Here is a 13974-nt window from a genome sequence, read left to right as displayed (position 1 = left end):
CGAAATGATCGCGGCGAAATGATCGCGGCGAAACGAACTAGACCCGTATATCGTCCCCGTTCATGCAAAACACACCAAGTCCAAAAACATGATTTTTGAGTATGAGCTTTTGCAATTTTTCCAACCTTTAATTCCATAATATTATGTAACCAAATTTTTTTTTTGCTTGTTTTAATTGATTTTCTCTTAAGTAAAGTAGTCATTTATAAATGGCTGTAAACAATATTACACTGTGAATTGTATTATTCTTATTATAGTTAAAATACAATTTACTAAGTTGGACTTAGTGACTTTTGCATAGTTTACATGGACTTAGTGTGTATTGCAAGTATCTAATTGTTGACCTGCAGAATCTAAATAATATAATATAAAAACTCATTTTAATACAATTTAATTCTTTTTATTTTTTTATAATCAATAGGAAACATTTTATATTTTTTCATAATATTATAATGATATTTATAGGTATAAAAAATGCATAAACTTTAACATTTTAAAGAATAACAATTAAAATAACATTTTAGAAATTAACATAAGCAATATACTTTAAAATAAAATAAAAAACTTTAAAAAAATATTATGTAATAACTTTTTTATTCTGAAATCTTATCAGAATTTCTTTCAAGTCCTGAATTTAAATTTAATTCTCAAAATAAAATAAAATGCATAAACAAATATAAAATATAAATTAAAAAAACTTTCACTTTTAAAATGTAATTAACAGAATGATTTTAAATAAAAAAAAAAATTAATAGAAATACATAATACATATTTTTTATTCTGAAGTCTCATCATAATCACTTTCTAGTATAGGATTTAAATCTAACACTCTTAATGTGGATGGCAGAGAAGCATACCAAGCATGGTATTGAGAAGGAATAACATTTTGCTTGCATAACTTTTGCAAATCATTGTACTTAGCTGTTGATATTGGTAACATACTTGTATAGGCTTTTTTAAGTTGATCAGCTTCTTTAGGTACAAACTCAGTTCGTGCAGTTGACCTTCTTTTGACTAATTTTATGTTTATTTTAGAAAACTCATCAGAATAATCATATCGATATAGCAAATGATTTGGATATTCTTTGTCATATCTCAGTGTTTTTATTAAATTTAATTTTTAAGTTTAAGTAGTTTAACTATTTAACTAATAGTTCTTATCAAAATAATATTCTAATCTTCGCGAGAAATAACTATTTATAAACTTCAATAAATATAAAATAAGTATTTATAATAAATATTTATAATCAATTGAATTGTAACCACTAACCACTAACCACGATTAAATACTTTAAATCGTGATTCTAACTACTCAATAATGATAAAAAAAATAATATTATTAATAATTTATAGATTAAAAATGGACTTAATTAATTTTGCATGTTAGTAACTATATTCTATGAATCAACTCATGCAGTCATGCACAACGCATTAAGTCCACGTGTGGACTTAGTGTGTTCTGCGTATTAAGGAAAATATCGAATGGACTTAGTTAACATTTTGAATTGTATATTAAACATCTTTAAATAATATTGGGACTTAGTTGAATACAGCATATTGTAGATATTTTTAAACTGAATTTTATATGTCAATAAACCGGAAAACCCGATTTTTGGACTTAGTGTGTTTTGCATGAACGGGGACGATATTATATGTAGACTATATTATAATATATTTGAATGTGTGTTTATTTAAGATGTATAACGTGTGTGTAATATATATATATATATATGTATGTATGTATGTGTATGTGTGTTTGTACGTAAGTGCGTATGTAAGTAGGTATTTATAGATGTGATAACTGATAACATAGATATGATAACGCGGTGGCGGGATCGCGCGCGTTCGCGGCGGCCCTTTGAAAGGTATAGTGGTGGCGGTGGTGGGGGGGGGGAATTATACATCTCGTACGTATGTGAACGATTGTCGTAAACACCAGTTAAATGAAATGGAATATACCTTGTAATCATAAGCGAGTAAGCTGCGCAGCGGTGTGGTTGTCGTATGGGAAGCGGACGGTTCGAGTTCGAATTCCGGTTCGGCAAAAAAATTTTTAAATTATTTTCCGCGGCTAATTTATAGGGAAGAGTGGCGGGGGGAATATCGTACAAGTGCGTGATTGATGGTGGGGGGAATATGAAGAGCGGGGTAGCGGGAGGAATGTCGTGTACGTATGTGATATGGGTTGAGCTGAGCAGAGGTGTATAGATGTATACGGGTTTCGCGGGTTGAGCCATCGGGTTGAGGTTCCAGAAATCTCTTTTTTATCCTACTGAGGCTTAAGAGACGTTCGTAATTATTAACCTCCTAAGCATATTATGCATTGTAATTATATCTTATAAATCTTATATAAAATATGTAATTCTGTATTATAATATTATGTAGGTACATACAAACAGAATCGAACGTCGTTTTATAATAAATCAAACCACAGAACTGCGTTTACTTTAAGCAATATCCGTTAGTTTAACTATAACTTGGTAAATTATATTGTATATAATATCATTTCATTTGTTATTTATTAAATTGATTTAATTGTCATAATTAAGCTTTTGATTTAACTTTTATATGCCTTTAATTTGTTTTGTATATGGTTCAGTAACTTTTTTTTACACATCTAAATAATATTGTCAAATTATTTAAAAGTGATTTATATATATTAATGTAATTACCTATTAGATGTTGGCCATCTTAATTTCATTTAGATGGTAATCTTGAATACTAATAATTATTATATTGAAGCAGTGTTTAATTATTTATTTTCGTATATGATATGACGTGTATAATAATATTACAGTCAGAGTATCAGGAGGATTTCTAATATTTTGAGTAGATACTTTATTTATACTTATAGACCAATAGACGAATATGCTTAAATTATATAAATATAACTATATATATACTTTTAGGTAGGTATACAATATACATATATCTTTATAATACATAAGTCATATCGCAATAGCACACCGTTATAAATGTTCAAATCTAATTTAATAAATGTCACATAACGATTTACATAAACATTAAGCATGTGTATATTATAAAATGCAAAAAATGTAAAAAAAATGCCATAAAATATCATATAAACTACCAGGCTATACTTAAATACATAAAGATCTATTACTTTATTAATATTGTATTATATAGTATCTGCAGCAGTATTTGTATCCTACATAAAATGTCTAATTACCAAATTACCTCAACCAATCAAGTCACCTAAAAACTGTAATATATTAAGTAAGCACTGTTTACATAGTATACATGTATGTTAGTTATTAATTTGATTTTATGCTCATGATCAAACATACCTATAGTATAGTCGACTCGACTCGAGCTAGAATATTTTAATATATTATAATATATACATCTACCTACCTACAGACCGATACAGTGGCTATAGCGTGTATATTTATGCCAAATCAAATATATAAACACCAATATAAGGAAGCCACGGCGTGACCGAGAAGGCAAAAGGACAAAAGGGCAGCCAAATATAATATATATCGCTTGTTTGCTACAACATCGATATAACACGAAAAACATGATTTTACACAAAATGAATTTGAAAATTTTATTTACAATGAGATGATGATAAAATCCTGTTAATGTTTATATTGCTATAGAAACTTATTTTAATAGATGTGGAGTGTTGTAACACACTATATTCATGCTTTCAATTCTCACCTACAACAATATTATTATTAAAAAACTAGGAATTAGTTTAAGCTTATTAACTTATGACACTATTGATGCAAAGATTGATTTTTAGTTACGAGTTATTTTGTAATATGTCGTTAATGCAAAATTTTTATTTTTAGTTTGTACCTAATGTAATGAATTATTTATTGTTACCACATTATTGTGTAACTATTAATATTAACACAAATTATAATAAATGCTTCAACTTTATTCACTTAAAAACAATACAAAATTCCAATTAATCAAATCATAATTATCACAATATTTTAAACTTTAAGACTTAAGTAACATAAATTTAACTCTTTTAAATGTATAACATAACAAAATCTTTTTAGTTTAGGAACATAACGTCACAATATTTAAATAATATAAACATAATCTTAAAACTTAATGATGAATTAACATATTAGATTAATATTATAATATCATAGAATATTTATAATTGTTCATAATATGGTTTATAAAAGCTTGGTATACTATTTTTCTTAACTAAGTATAATAAGTCTTCTTTTTTCTTTTCTGAGATCCCTGGTTTTGCAGAAAATTCTTTTTTTAGTTCAACAGCTACAGTTTTTTTTCTTCTAATCACAATAGCTTCTTTGAATTCGGTTTGAGAGTATGATGTCTTATAAAAAATCGATGATGGCGATTGTTTCTCAACTTTCATAATTTTTATATTCGTAAACTTCACCGCTTCGTTATCTGTGTTAACTGTAATATTTACACCAATTTGAGAACATAGACTTTTTATATCATAAAAATCTTCGTAGCATAATTCATGAACATGATACGGCTCTCCAGTTTTTTTAGCAGTTCGAATTATTGAGACAAAAGCTTCTGGAGTGTAAATAGGCCCACTTTTTAACTGTTTTTTACATTGTCTCTCTATTAAGGAGTGAACTGAATCACCTTCATTTTGAGTGTGGCCTTTTATAAGGTATTTATGTGTGATTGTTTTAATATTTTTAAATTGATGAACTGCATAAATATATAATGCAAGTATAAATTTATTTTTATTTTGCCCGGGACAATTATCGGAATAGAAAATTACATCCCCATCATTTTTATCAGACTTCATTTCCAAATATTTCAGTATACAAGTTCCCAACTCATTCACACCTCTGTGACCATTTGATTCATCCCATACATAGCAATCAGCAATATTTTTCTGCATGTCATAAATAGTAAAATTAAGAACATTTAACTTTGACCTGTAATAAAATATAGAAACATCTCCTTTTGGCAGTGGCATCACAGCTTGTAAATCATAAACACCTAAAATTAAATTTGACTTTTCTTTATCAAGTTGTTTCTCACTTCTTGACAAATCTTTTTCCATCAAGTGTTCTTCATAATTATTTTTTAGTTCAGTTTTTTCTTCACCTATTGCATTGTTATAGGCTTCACATGTATCACACAAGTCTTTCTTAGGTTGAAAAAATGAAATATTAAATTCTTGGGTGAAAATACGATAAAACAATACATAATTGCCAAATGGAACATTTTTTTCTTTACAATTAGCCACATAATCCCTGTGAATATCAGCAATAGACCTACTCCCATCAATGAAATGTTTTGAAGTATCTGCACTTGCATAGTGACTTTCAATTTTTGGTATTGAAGTAATATGTTTTATAATACCGTCCCTTATTTTATCGTCTACTTTAACATGTTTGCCATGTTTTCCCCTTTTATCTCCTTCTAATAGAATATTAGCTATTTTATTTTGTTTTTCTAGGACGGTACGAATAGGTCGATCATTTATATCTAACGTATTCTTAAAAAATAATTTACATACTCTTACTTTTTGTTCTTTTAAAATGAAATAAAACGCATTATTATTGTTTCTTGGGCTTCTAGTACCACCTTGGCGAATATAACGATACTTGGACTGAATGGTCTGCATACTATTTGAAATAAACTGTCTCTGTCTTTCATTATCACCCAACTCCCAAAATCCTGAAAACAATTCTTTCCTATTTTCATCGTTGAACTTGGATGAACACTTTAGCTTGCAAGTTTCTTTACATAGAGATTTCATCTGCCTTTCTTTTCTCATTTTTTTGCTCGCACAATGTGATTCATATAACTGCCCTTTATTTCTCAACTTTTTATCTATGTTTCTCTTCCATTTATCTTAATTTCTCTGACGTTTTTTACCTTTTTTCAATGGACTAGTTACCCCTAATGTATTTATCAAACTTAAATTTACCTCACTGGTTGAGCTCTCAATAGAAACAGATGGTCTGTGATCATTGTTGTCGTCAATAATTGAATCATCTTCAGTAGTATCTTCACTCAAAATAATGTTTTCTTTAGTAGGTTCGTAAGTTTTATCACCAAAAGTATCATCAAAGTCTTCAGAGGAAGATGATGATGAAGAATCAGAAGTTGAGGCACTACTTGACGATGATGCTGATAATCTACTTGATACTAAAATAAAAAAGATATTATATTAGTTTTTTAGGGAAAATATACACAATATCATAATTTGTGATTTAAATAAAAATAATATTATATTATTTATAAAAAATAAATAAAAATATTATTATTTTTGAAATAAATAGCATTTATATCATTATAATTTATAATGTAATTGATTTACATACCATTCAATTTTGAAGACACTTGTACAGCTGATTCATGTATAGGTTTTTAAAAAGTATTTTGTTGTTTAATTACATTTTTATGTTCGGGTAAATTGGTTGATACACCGGCTAATTTAAGTAACAACTTTCCCCGAGAATTCATTTTTAAAATACACTAAAAGATAAATAATAGTTTTAAGCAAGAAAAGTTTTAAAGTCAAATAATTCAGTATTTAAATTAAGAAAAGAAAAATAATTTTTAGAAATAACGTCATAAGAATAAATAACCAATCAAACAAAAAAAAAGTTTTTTGCAAGAGTGACATATTACTAAATAATTATAATGTAAGTCATAACCATTATTTCGTCAATAAAGTCATAAGTGAAATAATACACTATTCCAAACAAATAAAAATGTATACATTTTCTTACCTTTGTAGCAATAACGTATTGACGTAAATTATGTCGGTCTAAGAAAAAAGTAGTAGCACTTGGCAGTATGCCGGCGGAATACTAACTGAGATAAGACAGTATTGAAATAAAATATGATAACGCAATAACGTCACAACTGCCATCTAGCGGCTAATTTATGTATGTTCACTTATGTCGTTCTTGCAGCATAAAGAAAAACACCAAAATTATTATTATTTGCAAACAACTCAAAAATGACGATTTTTGTGTTATGTCGATATTGTAGCAAACAAGCGATATAATATATATCTATACTAATATTATAAAGAGGAAAGATTTGATTGTTTGTATTTAATAGGCTCCGAAACTACTGAATCTTCGGCAAAAAAATTTTTAAATTATTTTCCGCGGCTAATTTATAGGGAAGAGTGGCGGGGGGAATTCGTACAAGTGCGTGATTGATGGTTGGGTGAATATGAAGAGCGGGGTAGTGGGGGGAATGTCGTGTACGTATGTGATATGGGTTGAGCAGAGGTGTATAGATGTATATGGGTTGAGCAAACGGGTTTCGCGGGTTTCGCCATCAGGTATAGGGTTGAGCCACCAGGTTGAGGTTCCAGAAATCTCTTTTTTATCCTACTAGCCTCGATTACACTGAGCGATTTTACACGCTAGTCGCCGGCGAATTAACTCGCTGCGATTAAAGTCGCTCAATGTAATCGGTCTAGTCACTTACTCACCGCGTGTTGAATACTCGCTGCTCGCTCGCGATTAATGTTGACGGCTGGGCTACTTTAAGGGGCTGTCACACGTGGCGATTTTATTCACCGCGACTAGTAGCAGCGACTTCTCGCCACATCAAGTCGCCGCGAGTAGGTTGTCACACACGAAGTTGTACAAGATAGCGAGTAGCGAGTAGTCAGTCGCAAAAATGTCGTCAATCGCATCACGTCGTAACATTTTAAAACGAATAATTCGCCTTACGTGTGCAGAATTAGCAGAACAATTAATTGTTGATGTACAAAATACGCGAAAGAGGAAGTGGGTTCGTGATTGGATTCGTAAAAGAGAACAATTTGGGGCATCTGCCTTACTTTTGAAGGAATTGGCTGAAGAGGATCATTCTGCTTACAGAAATATTATGCGCATATCACAGACGAAGTTTGATGAACTTCTTCAGATGGTTAGCGCAGCAATTACCAAAATAAATACCCCAATGAGAAATGCAATTCCAAGTAACACAAAACTTGAAATAACACTGCGTTACTTAGCGAGTGGTGGCAGCCTGATGACTTTGGAGTATTTATTCAGAGTTCCTCACAATACAATATCTACGTTTTTACCTGAAGTATTGATAGCAATTTACAATGCTTTGTCAACATTCATCAAGGTAAGTTAAATAATTTAATTAATTTATACTAGTTTTTAATTTATTAGTCTTCGCTATACCTAATGCATAACAATTAAAAACGTAACAAAGAAAAACGTGATAAATATATACTTTTACAAATCGTATATTTTCAAACGTAAAAAAACCACACACTTTTTATTGTATGTATTTATACAATATACATATTATTAAATAACTGCAACGTACTTGTGCATACAAATCTTTTAAAGAAAACAAAAAAAATTATATCGTATATTTTCAAACTTAAAAAATCAACACACTTTTTATTGTATGTATTTATACAATATACATATTATTAAATAACTGCCACGAACTCGTGTAATAAAACCTTTTATAGAAAACAAAAAAAAATTATTTCTCTTATAGAATTTATATATAATTTAATTATTAGAACATATGTTTAAAATTGCTTGTTGGATCGGGTCCAGCATTGTGTTTTCTGATTGTATAGTTGACTGAAATGTATTGCACTGAAGGAGTTCTTGGTATTCTCCGGTATGAATTATGGGGTTTGAATGAGACGAAGAAGAGAAAGATATTTGGCTAAGGTTTGATGATCTGCCAGATGAGGTTGGAATGGAGAATGGGTATTCAGTTTGGTTATTATGAGAATCAATAATTTTCAGTCTTTCTTGTGTAATTAAACTTTGAATTTTTTCTTGAAGTGTTATAAAACTTCTTAATGGTAGCTGTTTAAGTTGAGCTGAAATATGCATTCCAAAACGATCGTATTCATCATCGGTTTCATTTGTCATCAATGCAATTTCATGAAGTTTGTTAACAGACTGCTCCAAGTTCGAGGACTTGTTACATTTCTTCTTCTTTTTCGGAGGAGGTAATGAGGCCAGACTTTCGGTATATGAAGAGGCAAGTGGCAAATTCGTGACTTGTTCAATTGGTTTTTCAGATATTACGGAAACGTTTTCATCTTCATCTGAATAATTGCACTTTTCCAAATCTTGGTTGATCAATGAAATGTCCTGTTAATAAAACATTTTAATTGATATCAGGATGTACAATGTGTTACAATATTATGATCTTAATATAGTTGTATAATGTGTTAGTATAGTATCTCTCCCTCATGATTCACCTTTCAGTGTATTTTTTGTGTGCAGTTTAAAATTTTTTTATTTTAGCTACTGTTAGCAATACTCCACTAACTGTTAGTTGGTTAATTACAAATTAATTATACAATAATTACAAGAAATATTTTTATAAGTAATTTCACAAATGTGTTTAGATTCCTGATACTATAGAAGAGTGGCGATCTATCCAGAAATAATTTGAAACAAAGTGGAACTTTCCCAATTGCTGTGGGGCTCTTGATGGAAAGCATATTGCCATCATTCGCCCTCCAAACAGTACATCCACATTTTACAATTACAAGGGATTTTACAGTATCGTTTTGTTTGCAATGGTAGATGCCGATTACTGCTTCAGATACATCGATGTAGGAAGTGATGGAAGAGCTTCAGATAGTACAATATTCAAAGTTTCTACTTTGAATATTGCACTTGAAAAAAATTTGCTCAATTGGCCGGAGGGTGGTCTTTGTGTAGGAGATGATGCTTTCCCTCTTCGAACAAACATATTGAAGCCTTTCAGTCACAGACATTTGTCGTTGGAAGAAAAAATTTTTAATTATCGCTTGTCTAGAGCTCGGCGCGTTTCTGAAAATGCATTTGGAATCCTATCATCCAGATTCCGTATTTTTCGAAGGACAATTGATGTTAAAGTGGAAACTACAGAGTTAATTGTGAAAACTGCGTGTGCCATTCATAATTGGCTAAGAATGACCGCTTCAAGGGATTATTTAACAACAAAATGTATTGATACTGAAGATTTAAATACAGGTGAAATTCACCCGGGTACATGGAGACAAACCAATTCATTAATGTCAGTTGGTCGGCTAGATGTGGGATATATCTCCAATCACTATACAACAGATGCGGAACTATTGAGGAAAAGATATGCTAGAGACTTCTGCACAACATTGTCTGTTCCGTGGCAATTACAAGCCGTTCAAAATACTTAAAATAAATAATATTAGTATATTTATTTCTTAGTAAAATAATTCAAATAAATGGTTATTTTGTTTTTATTTTTTTATCATTTTTATTTTTTATGATTACAGATTAATACCTACAGTATTATAATGTGAAAATAATATTATGATTTTTATTAAAATTATTTATTTTTCAAACAGCAATAACTAATAAGTGTTTTTGATTCCATTATAATGTGTAGGAGAAAAAAAGAATATTATATTAGCGTTTGATTTACCAACATCCAGTAGCCCATACAATTGTAATATTAAATAATATAAAATATATATATTATAATGACTTGGACTACTAGTTTTCAGTACACCGTAAAAATATGACAATTTATTATTATTAGGCCATTAGGGTAAATAAAATGTCTTTATTATTCATGGTTAACGACGAGATTGTAATATAGAAAAAAAAAAAACCCAAAATAAATCACGAATTAATAAACACACGTCGACGTAGTCACCAATGGGAATATTCAATATTGTATTATCTTTTTAAAAATTGACTAAAATTAAATTAAATTACGCAATTCTGTTCTTAAAATAAATAAGAGTCGTAAACAAGATAAATAAATCATTGAAGTTCAAATTTTATTATTAAAACATGAAATAATAAATAATTACCGCAGGGTAAAATGTACATTGTACTTACAAGATTTGAGCTGGATTCTCGACCAGTCATGACGTTTCTCAAAAAAGCATCAGCTTCAACTTTGAAACCAATTTAGCTTGGGTTTATAGATATCTTCAGCTCCAGCACCACTTTTCATAGACTTTTTAACTTTGTTAGCTTCATGTCTGTACGCATCCTTAATGTTTTTAATTTTCTTTTTCAGAAGTTCATCATTTGAAATTTGAAAACCAATGTCATTTAATTCCATGCGTAAATTTGTCATATTGTTCTGACGTGCATTTTTTCGCATGAAATTTTCATCGGCTGTATTCCATAACGATTCATATTTTCTATATACAAGTAAAAATCTACTTATATCATTAGATGACCACTTCAAGGTCGGTTCTTGCTTGTTATTCATGATATTATATAGAAAAATAAATTGAAAAGTTGAAGATCGAAAAGTTAACTGATGAAGTGTACTGATTAAATTAATGAAATAAAGTAATATTATACAATAACAATCTTATAAGATTGATAATATAATTAATATTGATAAACAATAATGATAATAATGATACTAGCTAGTAGCGACCAGCGAGCGTCGATGTCACACGGGGCGACTGCGATTTTTGAGTTGCGAGTGGGTCAAGTGACCAGCATAGTCGCGCGTTCCTAGCGAGTAGAATTGAACATGCTCTATTCCATTCGCCGCGACTATTCATAGCTACGACTTAAAAAACTCGTAGCGAATACGTTGTCAGATGGAGCGACTTTACTCGCTGGTACGTAGTCGTAGCGAGTAGTCACCTCGTGTGACAGCCCCTTTAGTCGCAAGTCGCTGGCGTTTTTACACTTCAGTGAGTAAAATCGTTCAATGTAATCGCCCTAGCTGGCAAAATCGCTAGTGAGAAGTGACTGGTCAAAATGTCGGAAGCTGTAGTTCGTGCGGGAGTTGTTGTGATTTCTCATTTATTGCGACAGGAGTTGGAAAAGAAAAAGTATAAAAAGAAAAGATTATGGATCAGAAGTTGGATTTCAAGGCGAGAGAAATATGATGCATCCAGTACATTATTAGAGTTAAAACACGAAGACTCTACAGCCTACCGAAATATTCTAAGGATGAACGGGGCCCAGTTAGATACATTGTTACAGATGATTGACGGCCTAATAAAGAAAGAAGACACTCAAATGAGGATGGCGATTCCGTCGAAAATCAAACTGGAAATAACTTTACGTTATTTAGCTACTGGTGATTCATTTAAGTCTTTACAATATCTTTTTCGCGTTCCTGAATGTACAATTTCAGTATTTTTACCCGATGTACTTACAGCGATTTCTCAAGTGTTGGAACCATTTATTAAAGTTAGTATAATTATAGAAAAATAAGGTACTAATAAATAAAGTTAAATTAAACTAAATATCAACAAAATTATTTTATTTTTTTTTTAAACTGTATCATTATTAAATTGTATAATATAATAATTAATTTTAAATTCATACAAATTATTGGTCATTGTGTGAAAAAGAATTTATAATAGCTTGGCTTAACATATCGTATTCCTCGTTCACACGCGGAGTAGATGTATAATTACTTATTGAACTTGACGAGGTAGAAGGTGATGCGACATTTACATGAAGTTGTTCCGTGTATGGTAATGGTTGTTGATGGTATTGTTGAGGTAGAGGTCCAAAGTAGATAATCTAATCCGAGTAATACAACTTTGTATTTCAGACTGTAACAAAATAGCATGGCGTTGTGGTAGTTGGCGAAGCTCGTATGTAACATACTTTCCAAACTGATCATACGCTTTTTCTTAATATGCACTCTGAGCGATTTTGTCTAATTGTTCAATTGCAATTGCTATATCAGGGGCAGTATGCTTTTTAATTTTTTTTACTGACCCTGATGGTGGTTTCATTTTTGTTGGCGACGGTCTTGGTCTCCCAATTATTTCATCTATTTGAATATCGTTTATGGATCCCCTTGTTGAACTTTCATTTTCAATCTCTTCGATTGGGTTAGATTCCATCTCATTCGAACATTGACTTAAATTGGTTAAAATCTAAACAATAATAATCAATTTAGAAATTTAGATTATTTAAAATATGATTCCATACATATTTAAAAAAAATTACTATACAATATAAACTTAATTTAAATTTAAAATTCTCAGGTGCCCGCGACTGCTGATGAATGGGGGAAAATAAAGGATACATTTTTTCATCGTTGGAATTTTCCAATGTGTTGTGGTGCAATCGACGGAAAACATGTGATAATTAAAAGACCTCCTGGTTCTGGCTCATCATTTTATAATTATAAAAAAACCTATAGTATTATATTGTTCGCAATGGTTGACGGTGATTATTGTTTTACATACATCGATATAGGAGCTAATGGCCGAGCTAGTGATAGTGCAATATTTCGAGACAGTACCTTAAATATCGCATCGGAAAATAATACCTTAGGTATGCCCGAAAACTGTGTTATTATTGGCGATGATGCATTTCCATTAAGAACAAACTTATTAAAACCATATAGTAAAACTGGACTTAATAATTATGAAATGATTTTTAACTATCGTCTTTCACGTGCTTGAAGGGTGGTGGAGAACGCATTTGGCATTCTGGTGTGGCGATCATGGGCGCAACTAGGGGGGGGGGGGCTTGGGAGTGCTTAACACTTCCAATATCAAAATTAGCACTCCCAAATTGTCTGTACCGGTTTTTACAATATCAGTAACAGTAACACTTCCGATTTTATAAATAATATTTAATTGACTGGTACAATTGATAAATTATTAAAATATTGTTTTTCTAAGTTATTTTAATCTCTAATGGTCAATGGAAACATCAAATGCGTAAATTAAATTTGGTTTATTACATATTAAAATGTACCGTGTACACAATGCGTAGAATCAGTAGGTTTTATTTTGATACATTTTACCTAGATTCCCAACTAACGCTCAACAACCACCGTTAATTGTATATTTGTATCGTCAAATATAATGCCAGCAGTATGTAGATATCTAATATCGTCACCACTTGCCAACGGGCGTTCGTAGGTGTGACGAGAAGAGAGTGAATAGTGTACTGTCGGCGTAATACAATAAATTAATAATATAATGCAATTTAATGACGTTTTCGATTACGGATTTAAAATTTTTTTGTATACGTCTTGTAAATAACATTTCCATTT

The 13974-nt window shown here is 30.4% G+C and overlaps 1 pseudogene; it reads left to right on the top strand.

Moving 5' to 3' along the window:
• The first annotated feature begins 7629 nt into the window (after positions 1-7629).
• Positions 7630-10144, top strand: LOC132949750 (uncharacterized; annotated as a pseudogene).
• The last annotated feature ends 3830 nt before the right edge of the window (positions 10145-13974 follow it).

The sequence above is a fragment of the Metopolophium dirhodum genome, chromosome 1, assembly GCF_019925205.1.
Source record: "Metopolophium dirhodum isolate CAU chromosome 1, ASM1992520v1, whole genome shotgun sequence".
In the NCBI taxonomy this organism is placed as follows: Eukaryota; Metazoa; Arthropoda; class Insecta; order Hemiptera; family Aphididae; genus Metopolophium; species Metopolophium dirhodum.
This window is presented reverse-complemented; position numbering and strand designations above follow the sequence as displayed.